The 16200-nt window shown below is 52.7% G+C and overlaps 1 long non-coding RNA gene across 1 annotated transcript in view; it reads left to right on the top strand.

Annotated features, from left to right (window-relative positions):
- The window catches only part of LOC122372109, a 34464-nt gene extending 18824 nt beyond the window's left edge, over positions 1-15640 (top strand). The window contains exon 4 of the long non-coding RNA XR_006254821.1: positions 15608-15640. This is a non-coding gene — a long non-coding RNA (uncharacterized LOC122372109). The remainder of the gene's footprint in view (positions 1-15607) is intronic.
- The last annotated feature ends 560 nt before the right edge of the window (positions 15641-16200 follow it).

Below are 16200 nucleotides of genomic sequence, written 5' to 3'. Positions count from 1 at the left end.
TGGTGACAAGAACCACAGTACTGGGATGATGGCGAAGGCAAGGGACGCCTTTCATGAAATTACGCTGGATGAAATGAAGGCTTTTGTTGAAAAGCAGCCCTGTGTGTCAGTTGTTGCTGACAAGGTCACGCTCAATAACCGCACAGTGGACATAACTGCCATTAACCTGGTGGTTCCCACTGCGCCACCAGGTGAAATGCTGGTCAACTTTGTTGTAGCCGCTTCCGTTGTGAAGGAGCACGATGGAACGGAAATGGCAGGTGACTTACGACGTCAGTGGCGAGAAAGGAAGCGACACGTCCCGAACGGGTGGCGGCGTTTGGACAGAAGAGAACAGTATGAGCCGAGGGTTGAACAGCGACGGGTCAGGACGTCGGCTGGGCCGGACGGCCCGTGTGGCCGGACGGGGGAGTCGACAGCGACGGGCCAGGGCGTCGGCGGGGTCCGGGCGGCCCTACCGGCCGCACAGCCCGTCGGCCGGACGGCGCTGAAGAAAAGTCCGTGTCTGCAGCTCAACAGCGACGGAGGACACTGGTCGGGGCCGGCGGCCCGTGCTGGCTGGACGGCCTACCACTTCGGACTGCTAGCAGCTCCAACGACCAACGCAGCCTAACCATCAGGCAAGGTTTGGCCAGGATCTGGTCGGGTGCTGGGCTGCTCACCTTTCTATCCTTTTGCCCAGCTCCCACCCACTGATGTTTCTCTCTGATCTTACATGAAAGATAATTCCTTCCTATTTTGGTCTGGGTACAGGTAGGGTAATTATTTAGGATGATTGATACGTTAAACTAGGGGGGGGGGAGTACGTTCAACGGCAATCGCGCGATTTACTGTCAGAATTGTTCTTAATTGCTGATTATCATTCAATTTTCGTAAGGATGCATAATTTGGGGACGATATAGGATCTTGTGCGTCAAGGAGAGAATGATAAGAACTGTTTAACGATGAAACTGTCTGGCTTTTCAAGAGGGATGCATTTTTACAAATACTGTCCTGGATTTCACGTAGGGAATTAAACCTTTTGTCTGTCCTGGTTTCTTTCAATTGTAAATACATAGCGTAGAAAAATGTGAACACATTTTTGATGAGGATGTGTTGATGACGGACCAATATGACGGGAAACCCAGGAATGTGAAGGGGAAGCCGCGAGTACGACAGCGAAACACGGATCTGACACTGCATTGGTATAGCCATGGACCCGCTGCAGGTCGCATAGCTCAATGGGCGAGTGCTGAAGCATGGTGGTTGTTGTATTATTCTTTTACCGAAAGACAGTCTAGTCTGAATTGTATACAATGGTCGTCTGACTAAGTCGTGAAGGGGAAGCGCAACTCAAATAAGGCAATGTCGCATTTCGAAGCCAGTGATTTATCAGATACCTCGAATTGAGCTTTTATCTCGAGTACGTTCTTTTTTTCGCGTATTGTTTGACCAGTCTGAACTTGGGTACCACTGGGGGGATTGTAGGTAAACGGGGAAGGCACAGGTTCGCCACCTGCGATATTTCATTATGCACGGAAGGATGGATGAATGGCCGTGTGAGAGGAGAGTCAATGGAGAGAGCGTGAATGTGTTATATACAGTGGGAGGGAGGCGCCATCAACTCAGGGGATGACTTGAAGAACAATATCAGTACAAGTGAGATTTCGTTAGAATACAACAGAAGGGAGCGTAGTCAGAGAGAGACATCAGGCAACCTTTTAATATCCCACCGTGAATGCTCACCAAACCCGTGACCCATGCTTCGTCATGTGTAGCAGTCTATGTGCTCGCCAGTGAATGACCAGCCTCGCACACACTGATCAGTAGCAGCCCGACACCCCGCTACATGTCGTAAATTTATAGTCAGCAAGTGTCACAAACATGGAAAGGACAAAGATCGCGGTTTGCAAGTCCCTGGTGTCACTGGTGAAGCGTAAAGGACTTAACAACCTACTAGAGAAATCCCTAAAGCAGCAGGTGGAGACGTGCTGGAATAGCCTACTGACCATGATCCGGTCGGTACTGGAGGCCTTGCCGGATCGCTGCAAAGCCAGAGAGGTTCGCGCCGTCAGACGTGTCTGATCTCATGGACCAGACCAGCAGCTGAGCGCGGCCCGCTACAGCACTCTTCATCTGGTTGTGCCCACCAAGGAGCGGCCAATGAGGTCTTTGAGCGTGAAGACGGAAGATCCCTTCCACATCAAGAGGATCAAGGAATCACCACGGCGACTGCTCGACGAGAAGTTCATCATAGAGAACGAACACTTCATGGAAGCAGCGCTCTGGCCTCCACATCGCCACTTCCGAGGCATGCAGACAGTACCTCAGGCGAAGGTGCATCAACCACTGGAGGAGGAGGTGAGGCACCAGCCTAAAGCCTAAGCTACACTAGCATGAATTCCGAAGTGTTCCTCATAACATACCTCACATATGTCGCTTTGTGTTCTCGTCTGTGCAATACAACGCCACGTGAATTAACGCCAGTCACTTTTCTTTTCCATGAGCATCGTGGTGATGCCTCGCACGAGGTCGACGGGCAACCGGCGGACGGCTTCGGCGCCGTTCAGATCGGGTGTGCGAGGAGCAGCCCGGAGTGCGGAGCCACCGGCCAGCACCTCGGACGGCGCCACACCGGCCCCGGCGGGGAGGCCTCATCAAGCTCGTGCTACCAGGAGCCTCCGGCCTCCACCTCAAGTGGCGCCACCTCCAGCGCCACATCCAGCGCCACCTCGGCCCCGGCTGCACTGACCATCTCAGCGACACAGCTGCGGGCCATGATGGAGGAAACTGCCAGAGAGGTGGTGCCCGCTGCGGTGGCGACATATGCAGCAGCTGCGACGGCAGACGGCTCTGCGCCAGAACTTTCCGCAAACCTCCTCGCCCTACCGGCTCTGTCTGCATACAGAGCCGGCGAACAGGGTCGGCACTTCATATCGCATTTTCATCGTTTCACCGAAGATGATATCCATAAGATGTCGCGGGAAGCTCGCGCCCTGGCCGTCAACCCCGTTCTGGACGACCGACGAGGTGTCCACAACAAAGAGAGTGTCCAGGAAGCGTCGCAGAAGCACCCGCAAAATGGCGAAGGACCTCCAAAATTCACATGGAACAATTTGCAAGATCGTTACAGAGGATCTGGACATGAAACCATTCAAGATACTACGCCGACACCTGATGTCGCGAGGATCAAAAGCAAAGCGGCTGGAGAGGACCAAGAAGATGTTGCAGGCAATGCGTAGCGCCGGTGACAGGATATTCATGTGAAACAATACAAGAAATCAAAAGTTCCATGACCAGGCTGGAAACACAGCTCTTCAACAAGCTCGATGTTGTTATGGCGATTGGCAAAAGAGGCAACATAGTGCCGGTTCTGATACCGGAAGACGCTCAGGCAGGCATCGTCGCCTTGCTTGAAGTCAGGGACAAATACGTACGGAATGACAACAAGTTTTTCTTGGCCTCGCCGACGAACCAGAGCGGTCATTTTCCCGGTTGTGAAGCCCTGAAATCCGTTATCGCTGAGATGGGCCTCGAGATGCCAAACTATTTTACAGCAACACGGCTCCGAAAGTATTGTGGAACAACCTTGCAAATCCTGGCCCTCACAGATGGCGATTTCGAGATACTAACCCGGCATATGGGCCACGATAAAAATATTCACAAGGAGTTCTATCGCCTCCCAGACTCAACTCTAGAATTCACGAAGGCTGCGGTTCTCATGGACAGTCTGGATTCCGGCCTGGTATCCCAGCACGCTGGGAAGGACTTGAGTACGGGGACCCGCAGTTGCTACTGTACACGAACCCCAACTCTAGCCGTCTGTCCTGCCCAGTAACAACCGATAGCATTGCTACCGACTGCCAGTCCCTGTTCAAGAGCAGCTGAAGTTTTCCGTGAGTGCCCTCTGACAGCTTATCGTTGTTCACTGTGAAGGTGCTGGGACAATTTACTCAGGGTCGCTGTACATTAGCAACTGCGGGTCCCCGTACCATACTGAATGTCACTACAGACGATCCGGAAGCCGACGTGGACGAAGACGAAGGACAGGAGGCAGGCACTGACGAAGGCGAAGGTCAGGAAAATGACGTTGACGAAGAGCAGTCACCAAAGAAGAAAAAAGGGCAAAGAGGTCACCTAGGGTTTACGGTGGAGGAGACAAACGTATTGCAGAACCTGCTGAAAGCCCAAAGTCGGGTCCCAAAGATTGGGTTCCTGAAAAACTGGCTAACGAGGCTGGGCACCATGTTTGCTGACCGAAGCATCGCCATGGTGCGGTCGAAGCTCTACTACCTGCAACGAATCTGCAAGGGATAACCTTTCAGAACCAAGCACCTTGAATGTTTGTGCGGGTTTAAGGTGGCAAAAATTGTGCTCTACAGCCAAGACAAGGTTTAGGTCGCTTGGGCGTCTGGCGGCATTGACCTCTCGATTCGTCGGCGTGCGGGAGCCGCGTCTTAGCGCGAAGTGGAATGCCTCTATGAGAAGGCTGGATGTTTGGAAACGAGATGCGACTATGATGGACCATCATCGGGAAGCCGATTTGCAGGACAAGATGGGAGAGAGTTCCTACCTCCCATCAAAAAAAAGAACTGATTCACTTGAGGTCCAGCGTGCATTCAGAACTGCACCAGCTGTGTAAGAAGGAAGTGACGAAAAGGCGGGAAGCGGTTAAGATCCGACGCCTAGTGTCCACTGCGATACTTCTTGACAACTACCAGAGATCGGGCACCATCAAAAACGCTACCATGGCCCAGTACGAAGAAAGGGCCGATGGGATACTGAAGGTCAAAGACCACAAGAGTCGGACGTCGTATGGGTCTGCGAATTTGGTCCTGACCGACGTGGAAGAATCCCTGAAATTTTACGTCGAAAAGGCGAGGCCTCTCCTTGTGAGAGAAGCAACAGAATCGGCCCTCTTTCCCTCATCCGATCCGTGGGAAGACATGGGGGAGATCTGCGCGATGTTCGGCGTGAAGAGGATGACGCCTACGCTGCTACGCAAGGCTGCCTCCACCGTAGCGTATGGCAGTTTGACAGAGGTAGAGCGCCGCAGGCGCAGGGTCGCTAATCATATGACCCATAGACCCGAAACTGCCTACAAGTCATATGCGGCGAAAACCCGACGTGAAGACGCCACAGACAAAGTAAAACGTATGAAGGACATTATGTATGGCGATGTTTCGGCGAGTAGTGTGTCGTTCGGGGAAAATATGGATGATGTATACCCAAACGTGTCCAAAGACGTGCATGCTGAGATATCCGATGGTGGCAGAGATGCAGATTGTCCAACGCATGACGATGTCGAAAGTACAGTGCCCAGTTCGGCCGGAGCTCTGCTTCGCCAGCAGAGACGACCGCAGCTCTCGCCAGGTCAGAGCGCAGCGAGAAGGAGAGAGGCACGGCGCATGGCGTTTAGAAACATACCTGTTCACGAGCGGCATGCGCTTGCACTTATGTCCCAGCGGCAACCGCTGTTTGACTGTGTGTCTCCACGAGCAGTGGAGACTCAGCTGAGGGAGGAGGTCAGGGAGATGTCTGTAGATGGCATCCTTACTAGATCGGTGGTACGTCGCCAGCGGCGAGTGGCGAAGTAATGGCGAGGCGAGTTCGGCGAGAGTAGTTGTGGCGAGTTCGGGGGCTGGTTCTGGTTTGAGCTGGTTGAGCTAGTGAGCTGGTTCGAGCGGTTCGCTTTCTTACGTCTGACGGCATGAGTGTGCTCTAATACAGGGTGCTCGTTCATCGTTGTTATATGTTTTACTGGCGCGTTTTGATTTATGTCCGCTGCCACGATAACCCAAACTTGTTGCGTGCAAGACACAGTGAGTCTACGACTGACGCAACACATCCTGAGTTGTGAGTGTGATGTACCAAATGTATGCATTATGCATCAGAAATGAAGAGCGAGAAAATCTCTTTCAAATGAGCATAATTTTCTTAAGATTGGTCACGAAATAAACGAATGAGAACAGAAAAACGGAAAGTACTCGAGCACTCAGGCTCCAACAGGACTGTTGAATATAGGCGCAATTTGCCCACGATTTGTCGCGAATGAGCGCAGTTTCACCGAATCGTTCTGCATCGCGTTTTTTTTCTCATTTGTGGCGGAATCAAACAGTGTCCTGATACTATCACATATTCCGGGGGGCTAAATTTACCTCTTTTCATTGCAGCGAGCTTCCCAGAATGCATAGCTTTGAAGATTTTGCGACATGAAAGAAATGTCGTATTTCAGCGCAGTTCGAATATGCAATTTGCGGCAACTGTCGCTATTAAGCGCTGTCGTTTTATTTTGCGCAAAGTCGAATTCGAGCGCAAAAAAGTCGAATGAGAGTTGAATCGTATTCCCGGCGCACACCGTGTCCCAGCGAACCCCACCTGTGAACGGTGTGCACGTGTTGTAATGTATATGGTATTTACTGCTGGAATACAGACAAAAATACATGTGTATGTCATCAACCAACTTTAGAAGGTAATGAGCTGTTTGAAGCAGATTTTGGTGTTTGTTTAATTTTCAAATGAACAAATATAAACAAAGTAGTCACGAACAAACGAACACGTTTGTTGAATAAAAGGACGTGATTCGATGTCACTGTCATGTTCCCACATGTCATCCGTCGTGTCTCTCGATCAATCGCAGCCAGCTGACCTGGCGCGAGTCGCAAACGTTTCCGTTGGCGATCTAGAGCGCCGGCGGAGCTGGGTATCCCACTTTCGTGGTCGTCCTCGCGCCGTCCCCTCCTGCGTGGTGTGTGGAATCAGGCGGCGGTACCCGGCACCCGACAACAACTACACCGGCTTCAGGCAGGTGCTCGGAGAGTTGTAAGCTGTGGTCATTAGCGTCGCCACGGGGGGGGGGGGGCAAGCGGGGCAGCTTGCCCCCCCCAACCTCGGACCGGGCACCCCCTGAGATCGATACAGATCCGATGAGATTTTGGAGTCGGGAAAAAATGGGGATACCTTTCTGAGAATGTCCGTGAGGTCAGACTCGGTTGGAGCGTGCAGTTTAAACCAGAGTCTGACTCGCAGTCGCCAAAATCTTCAAGACTCCGAGTCCAGACTCGGAAATGTCAATGCTGTGATTCATTCCATGTTCCTAGTTCGTTCTTTATTACATTTTACAGCTGATTTTCATAAGTTTTGGAGTGCTGACACAATATTCGTTCAAAGCGTGAAACGAAATCTTCGGGGCCTTTCTCAACTCTCGCCAAATGTCTGCGACAGGCTCAATTACCGTGCAAGTGTCGCAGGGCTCATGAGCTTGCTTTAAACAAATGCTCCTAAGGAGCTCCACTGAACCCTAAAGAAGCTTTCAGAGGGCCCAAACGGGCCTCTGAAAGTCCCACTGGTGTCCATGTTCTCTGAGGGCCCATACAGGGATCTTCGAGCCTTCGAACATTTCTGAGAACCTTAACTGGCCTCTGATAGTTCAGCCAAACTTTTGAGGCGACAGACTTTGCTAACCCCAAGCCGGCATCTGAGGGGTCGCAGCTCACGTGTCCCTCTGAGGTCCGCAACACATGTTTATTATGTCCCTGCGTAGGGTCCTTAGGGATTCGACACAGACCCCGAGGGTTCACACTGTTATCCGAGGGCTCCAGGCTCACCCTGGGCCTAGTCTCTTAGCGCCCGCCGCCCACACTGGCTTCTGAGGGCCCCACCTTGGGCTCGGAAAGCCCTAAAGCACCACGTACACGTAAATATTTGAGGTGACCCACGCCGATCTCCGGGATCCTAAGCATGCTTCTGAGAGTCAGCACTGACCCTGAGTGGCCTGAAATGGTCTGGAAGTCCCAAACCTATCTCTAAGGGATCCCTTGCCGCTATGCCGTGCGTAACTTTTGGTTCCGTTTAACAGTTTTTGTTCGCGTTTGCAGCGCTTCCCTTCACACGAAAAACGAGAAACTTTTGTTCACACTCGAGTGAACAAAACACTTCCTCTCACTTGAGCGAAGATGAATTACTTCCGATTCACACTTCCGACATTCACTCTCCGCCGAATGCCCAACTTAGCTACGATCGGTGGCTGGAATAAGTCCTATGCATTTCACGTAAAACCTCTGCATGCATGCGTGAATGGTGGTTTTAGCAGGGTGATCCGATTAAATGGAGCGTTTTTCACCTTTTTCTGGGTAATGATCATGAGCGTCGAGCGTCTACACAGGGGCCCTCTGCAGTGCGTCGGCAATCGCAGCCACTATATACTATAATTCTACCAGTCGTCATGAAATCTATCTGTCATGAAATTTAAAAATTTCGAATTTTTCTGTAAAAAATTACATGTCATAGCTAGAAGAAAACCTTTGTCACCATCGGATTCCTCGCACCATTGTGCGTCGAATGATATGTAAAACGAGTGAGTAAAGACTGGGGAAAGGCAAGTTTTAACACAAAAGTTGATTTTGCCCCCCCAACCGAAAATCTCTGGCGACGCCTATGGCTGTGGTACAGAGGCAAGAGGCATACAGAGACACTTTGAAAGACGAGTTATGAGCGCGATTGATGTGTGTGTTTTTTGTGATTGATCGATGACGCCAACAGCCGCGGTCAGCAGCGGCGCAAGATTCACCTCGCGTTCCTGGTACGGTGTAATGTACGACAATCTAGTGTACTTACAAAGCGTGGCGGTAGAGGTATGTCTGACCTGACAAGTGAGGTGAGTGGTGACTACTGACGAACACTCATTTATTTCACCTGTCCTGACTTCTGGGCTCTGAGATCCCCAGTTTATCCATTCCCAGACATGAAAATTGTGTACCAACTACCAAACCAACGTCCAACAGTACCAATGGCCACGTCTCGTCACGGGACACTTTCGTTTTTTTTTTCGCAAAGCTCTAGCTCCATGTAGACGAAATAGCACGGGGATCGTATCCCCCCTTGTTTTGGCCGGCGAGTATGTATAAAAGACATTCTGGTCACGGGAAGGACTGATGACTTGTAGTAATAGAAATAAAGACTGTCCGTTTGTAATTGTATTTTTAATTTGTTGTGCTTTTTTTGTATTACTAGGTAAATCATGGTCATGAATCAGCTGCTTAATTTGATTGGTCAACAGTTAATGTCATGCTGCGCCCGTAGCTTAAGCTTGATCGTGCTTTGTTTTGGACCTTTTAGTTATGAAATATGGCATAAATAAAACATCATTCTCTTCATTTCGCAGATCATGGACGGCCGTAAGGAGCACCTCCATGTCGCCACCGTCACCAGGTGGAAATCGGAGCTGCGCTCCATCGAGAGCTTCTTGGCTCTGCGTGAGGAGACGCTAAATGACCTCACCGAGAGCGTCCCGGCGTTGGCGGCAAAGGTCATCGACGAGGCCGGACGAAAGGGCCTCCAGGAACTGGTAAAGGTAGTTTAAGATAAGCATAAATAGTCAAGTTCACAGGTCCTCCAGGCTCCAACGTCTAACCACAGTCCACTTCTAGAAGTTAGTGCATCTTCATAAATTGTTAATTTGCCGATTATCTGACGCACAACTCCAACACACACGTCTTGAAGCCGCGTGTTTTGCATTGTGGTGTTGCGTCCGTTCGGCTGTCGGGCCGTCACACTACTTTCTCAGTTCTTGGCCGTCCTTCTACGAGCTCTGGCGCGCGCTGTGCTGCCTGCGCTGACGGAACGGCTCCGGCACCCACTGCTGACCCGGCAATATACAGCGCCCACAGCCGTTTTGTCAAGATGCGACATCAAGTCTGTGTTATGTACATACACAGACTTGTACATAAACACAGAGATATGTACATACACAGCTCTGGTCAAAACATGCTTTGTTTGTTTATTGGGGCTTTAGGGCGCGTCGACTGCAAAGGTCATTTTGCGCCCATAACGTCGCGCTAGTAAAACAAGTGTTTCAAAAGAAGAAACTTTCTAGATATCATGACTAGAAAGTAGAAGACTTTATAAAAAAAGACAGGGTAAAATAAAACAACGCAAAAGCGTCGTAATAGACAACTGACTAGACAAGGAGACTAGAGAGGATTTGGGTCAGGTCGAGTAAATCGCTTGGAATTTGACTGCACGGATAAAGGAAAAGATGTTGCCAGATAAAACCCAGGGTGACTCGTCACCCAGCAGGTGGCGGACAGTGGTACCCGGAGCGATGCGGCCGAGGTAGCGCGTCCGGTCTGGTTCTAAAAGTGGACAAGATAAGAGCACGTGAGCGACGGTAAGAGGCTCACGTGCTCTTGGTGGTCAAAACATGCAATAATGTAGGCACTAAGCAGTTCGTGGCCCCGTTGCTGTGACACTGACGGGCAGAACACGCCTCACCATCCGGACGGCCGTGGAGGAGACGGCTTTGGCCGCTGCGCCGCAGCCAAGTTCAGGAACCGACCAGTCCCCGGCGTTGAAGGAGTCCACCTCTACGGCCTTAACTACCGCTCCATACGGACGGCCGTGGAGGAGACGGCTATGGCCGCTGCGCCGCAGCCAAGTTCAGGAACCGACCAGTCCCCGGCGTTGAAGGAGTCCACCTCTACGGCCTTAACTACCGCACCATTCGGACGGCCGTGGAGGAGACGGCTATGGCCGCTGCGCCGCAGCCAAGTTCAGGAACCGACCAGTCCCCGGCGTTGAAGGAGTCCACCTCTACGGCCTCAACTACCGCACCATCCGGACGGCCGTTGAGGAGACGGCTATATCCGCTGCGCCGCAGTCAAGTTCAGGAACCGACCAGTCCCCGGCGTTGAAGGAGTCCACCTCTACGGCCTTAACTACCGCACCATCCGGACGGCCGTGGAGGAGACGGCTATGGCCGCTGCGCCGCAGCCAAGTTCAGGAACCGACCAGTCCCCGGCGTTGAAGGTGTCCACCTCTACGGCCTTAACTACCGCACCATCCGGACGGCCGTGGAGGAGACGGCTATGGCCGCTGCGCCGCAGCCAAGTTCAGGAACCGACCAGTCCCCGGCGTTGAAGGTGTCCACCTCTACGGCCTTAACTACCGCACCATTCGGACGGCCGTGGAGGAGACGGCTATGGCCGCTGCGCCGCAGTCAAGTTCAGGAACCGACCACTCCCCGGCGTTGAAGGAGTCCATCTCTACGGCCTTAACTACCGCACCATTCGGACGGCCGTGGAGGAGACGGCTATGGCCGTTGCGCCGCAGCCAAGTTCAGGAACCGACCAGTCCCCGGCGTTGAAGGAGTCCACCTCCACGGCCTTAACTACCGCACCATCCGGACGGCCGTGGAGGAGACGGCTATGGCCGCTGCGCCGCAGCCAAGTTCAGGAACCGGCCAGTCCCCGGCCCAGGAGCTCGTTGTCCACCGTCGAGACGCGCCGGTCTGCACAGGGGGCGTGTGCCGCTGCTGCGGCAGCGCGCGCCACCTGAGATCGGTACTTAGCCACCGGTGGTTGGTGAAGGCGACAGGGGGCTGGCAGGAGACGGGGGCCCGTGTGTGCCACTGCTGCGGCAGTCCACTTGATCTGAGGAACGTGATAAATCGACCGCGAAGGCGGAACGCGCCGGCAGGGGACTGTTTGTGGAATAATGTGGCAGGAGGCCGTTCGACGTCTAGTGTTAGGAGTAAAAATGAGGAAGAGGCTGGGTAAGCAGGTGTAGCGCTTCCAAGGGGCTGCAGTCAGGATGGCGCTCCTAAGTGTCTGGCGCTAGGATAGAACGACCGTGAAGATGAACATCTTTGATGACAAGACCCTGGAATCGTCTTTCATGGAGAGAAACGCTGATCTTGGTACTCAATAGGTACCACGAGACCCGTCACCATCCCCGCCCGGAGACCCACGACCATCCCCGTCCTGAAACCCAGGACCATTCCCGCCACGAGACCCACGACCATCCCCGCCCCGAGATCCCTTCCAACACCACACCCCGACTATCCAGCGCTACACAGACCATCACAGTTGTGGTCAGGACGAATGGCCTATCGAGGCAGTTATACCTGCCGCCCTCGGGGTGGCCCGGCGAGCAGCGAATCGGCCAGAAATACTACAATCGTGCTGCCCATGGCACATTCCAGGTGAAATCCCGTATAGGTATAGGGGCAGAACATGAAACTGCGAGTCAGGTTTACCAGAGAGATGTGTGTTTGTGGAGTATCTGAGACAGGTTGAGCACTCAGGGAGACAACGAGTCCACGGATGATGGGTGCGCGACACCATCTTCCCCGTGCATGCAGAACGGTAGTGTGTCGGTAAATGGGAGCGAGGCTGCCATCTCCGAGTACCTACAGCACCTGTAGGTACTCCAGCCTCTGGATGTGCGCCTATTAGTTTCTGCAGTAATGTACCCCGTGTTCAATGAGAAGATGCAATGAGTTTTGTGATATGCGCGCGATGCTGTGGCAACATCTCGCCAAACAGACCTGTGTATCAGTGTGTGCTGATAAAGTGACCATTGAGAGGAGGACGATTGACATAGTAGCAGTCATCACTGTTGTGCCAGAGACACGGCCAGAAGACTTGGTGCAGTCTTACGTAGTTGCCGCACCAGTGGTCACTGATCACAGCGGAGAGGGCTTGGGCCGAGAGATCGCCAAAGGCATGAGTCAGTCGGTGAATCTGTGAGAACCTCGGCGTACTGCGCCTATAGGAGGTACCGTTCTGGCAGACAGATATGTGTTTGCGTCATGTGCAGCGTAACCAGTGCCGTTACCATGGGCGTCGCCACCACTACGGACACTACGGACAGTGTCCGTAGATGTTTTGGAAGGCCCGAAAACTTGTATGGAATGTCCGTGAAAAGTTTTGACGACTGAAAAACAGTCTTTGCACATGTTTTGAAGTAGCTTAACGCTTATCAGTCCCCTATTTGTGGGTAAAGTTACGATCCAAGGCAGCCCCAAAGTCAATGTCACGCAAGAGTCTATATTCTATCGGTCTATCTTCTGCTGCGCGGTGAAGATAGACCGAACTGCACCCACTGTGGGGAACAACTCTCAGTGGCCCATGTGCTGCTGAATTGCCGCCGGCTTGACGGGATGCGGTCACACCACCTCGGGCATCTTGCGCCCACAGTGACTCTCCTATGTAGATCTTCTCTCAGATAACTCGCGCTGGATCCATAACGGTAGCATATTTTCCTTTATCCGTGCAGCCAACTTCCCCGTTACTTTCCTATCCTAAGCATAAAACGTAAATAAGTAAGTAATTAAAGACGTATTTAAAATCTTTGTTATGGGCGCAAAATGACCTCGCCGTCGGCGCGCCCCTAACCCCCAACAAACAAACAACAAACAAGGTCTCACTTTGCACGTGCGCAAGTGCAGGACAAGCGTAGCTATATGTTTACCCTATCACGCCAATCACGAAATAATGGATCGCTTTAGTGCATGGGAGTTGCAGAAACAATGTAAAGCTAATGTGCGCACTCCTAGCATTTTTCCCTACCACCTTCACGGCATATATGAATAGGCTTTAACCATCCAATGAATCCCTGTCCTGTTCGCAGTGACTTACGTCGAACTTTGTCATCCGCCTCCTCGGCCACCAAAGCCGCCCCACTTAAGAGGGGCGCCGTTGGTCAATTATTCCACAATTGACCGCAAGCGGACTCTGGCCTTGGAGAAGGCGCTAGAGCAACAGGCCCAATTTCGTGCTTGGCAGGCGGTACAAGCACGGCTTCATCGCCCTTGCCAAGCAGCCAACCAGCCCCCACGGCCAGATACTGACCAACCAGCACGCCGAAACCGTTTTTGGTGCTGTGTGGTGACGTGAACCTGTGTCGGTTATTCAGCTGACCTTGACCCGGCCGGCTGGGTCACGTGGTTTGTTTGGGACCGTCTGGCGCGGCCGGCCGGCCGAGCCGGGGCCGCTTCTCGTCCAGCCGTCCACTGGGCCGATTGCGTGGCTGTGGACTCGGCTCGTGACCACCGGGTGCCGCCACGATCGCCAAATGATCAGCGGAGGCGGAGTGTGGAACACACATAGTCCCCTCTCTGCGCTAGTGACTCGCCCGGTACAGAAATATTCTGATGATTATGTTTCAGAAAAGCTCCGTGTGTTATCTGAGGTATTCCAGCGGGCCCGAGAGCGACAGCGTGATCGTATGCAGGATTATAAGCGCTATTATGACCGGCGGTATCAAGTGAAAGACGAAAAGTATCTGCCTGGTGAGCGTGTTTGGCTTAAGATTTTTGGCGCGCGATCAAAAATGGACGACTCGTGGGACGGACCCTGTATTGTGGCACAGTGTGTTGGTCGTCGTCACCTGGATTTGGTGGATGGCAGACAGGGCGTGTGTATCATACGCACATGCGGAATACAAAGCGCTGTTTTGACGGTCCGAATGTTTACCTTTTGGCGACCTTCTTGGGGCACGACGTGCGTGTCCACAGAGAGGTTTACAGGATGCCCGAGTCGACCACGCAGTTGGCCTTGGTAGGTAAGCTACTCCTGGCGTCTGAAGAAGGGCTTGGAAACTGGAGAGGAAAGGGTCTCGCGGACATAGAGATGCCAGGTGAAAACGACCACCACCAATCTGATACCCAGGTTGACTTGCATCAGCCTCCCCGTAACACGGCGATATCGCAAGAACGGCCCAGGCGTCGGCAGCCTACAACCAAGAAGTTTTGGTCGGTCGAAGAAAAGGAAGCTGTTGAGAGGCATTTCAGTGGGCATCTGAGGGCTATGAAAGTCCCATGTAAGGCCGACTGCACTCAAGTGTTGGAAAACGAAGCCGCACTGGCCGCAAGGACGTGGCAAGAAGTAAAAAACGGCGTGTACAACCGTAAACAAAAACTGAAAAGGTCTGGCCGCTGAGTGCCACACTGAACAGAGTACTACACTGAGTACTGTCCCCTCAGTACAGCGTCGTTTGGGTCCCATTGTGTGTTTTACGGCAAAGCAGATGACTAGCGACACTGCACGTTTTACACTTTCTGTGACCGGGCAACCCCTCCGTGCTTGACCTCGCCCGTACTCGGTTGTTTGTTTGACGCGTCTGTGTTTTGACTCCGTGCGTTCAGCGACCCGGAGCACATTCACTTCAGCTCCGGAGACAACTCGGAGGCTCCAGTAAAAATACAAGTACGCGCTGTTATATTTCTTTTATGAATTGAATCGGTGGCGACAGAGATAACGGAACATTTGCAGCAATTGCAAGCAGTTGACGTTAACGAACTCTCGACTACTGAACTCGAAATGGGAAATAGCCCATCGTTGTGCTCGAAGTGTGTTAGGTTAGAATGTGCCGATACGTAGATCGATTGTTTTAGGTCGGTAGATTAAGTACTCAACAAATGTCATTTAGTTTAGACCTCTTAGTAGTGGCCGCTTAAATCGTTCCCACATAAAATTAGCATCAGCTAATTTAATGTGAGGACTCGCGATGTGACGTAACAATGTAATGTCAGAGGCTGTGCCCGTGCCGGGCCCCGACCGAAGCGACCACTACATAGAGTCGACGACTGCGCCCGCCCGCCGCCGGACAGTCAGTTGAAGTTCAGCTGAGTTGAAGTTCGGAGTTGAGTTCAGTCAGTTGAATTGAAGGGCAGTTCTCGGTCAGTTCACGTTTCCAGCCAGTTACCATAAAAAAGGCCCTTGGTCGGCAAAGGAAGGCGCGGGAAATCGGTCGTAGAATATCCGATAAAAATACGAATCGTATTGTTTCAGTCGAATTTACGACCACCGTTTACCTGACTCATGACGTGCACAACGTTTCTTCTCAGGACGTTGTATTCGAGGACAGCCAGGCATCCAACACTTCCTCTCCAGCACCCGCTTCCGCCGATGCCGAAGTCACTGCTGCCGTCGGGAACGGCCAGCCCGGGACTGTGGCTGCGAATAGAAGCGCCGCTACAGAAGCGGCGGCACGTCCCGAACCAGACCGTCGGCCTGTCGACAGTCAGCCCGCGACGTTGGAGCCGCCGCCGGCTAAGCCGCAGCAACGCTCTCACCAACTCCGGGACCGAGTGGTACGCCGGACGTACGTCGGCCAGGGCCGGACCTGGCCACCCCGCGGCGGCCTCAGCCGTCCCAGAAAACACCTGCTGACGCAGGAGCCAGCCAGCAGTCCTGGCAGAGACCTAGTGGACTGCTGGAAGCAAGCAAAGGCCACAGAAAAGGACAGGGTGTCGTGCTTCCTAGAGTACCTCGGTACTCTTATGAGAAATGTGGCACCTAATGACCTCGACGACGTAGAGGACAAATTACTGCGTGTTATGCGCAGCTGCTGGAAGCCTGTGCGCGGAAGACGTGAAGTGCGCGGTGCCCTATCTGCGTAAGCGGGCTGAAATATGTATCCGGAGACGAGGCGACACAG

This window comes from Amphibalanus amphitrite, unplaced genomic scaffold, assembly GCF_019059575.1.
Source record: "Amphibalanus amphitrite isolate SeventyFive unplaced genomic scaffold, NRLGWU_Aamphi_draft 001317F_arrow, whole genome shotgun sequence".
NCBI classification, from domain to species: domain Eukaryota; kingdom Metazoa; phylum Arthropoda; class Thecostraca; order Balanomorpha; family Balanidae; genus Amphibalanus; species Amphibalanus amphitrite.
Note: the sequence above shows the minus strand (reverse complement) of the source record. Positions and strands in the feature narration are given on the sequence as shown.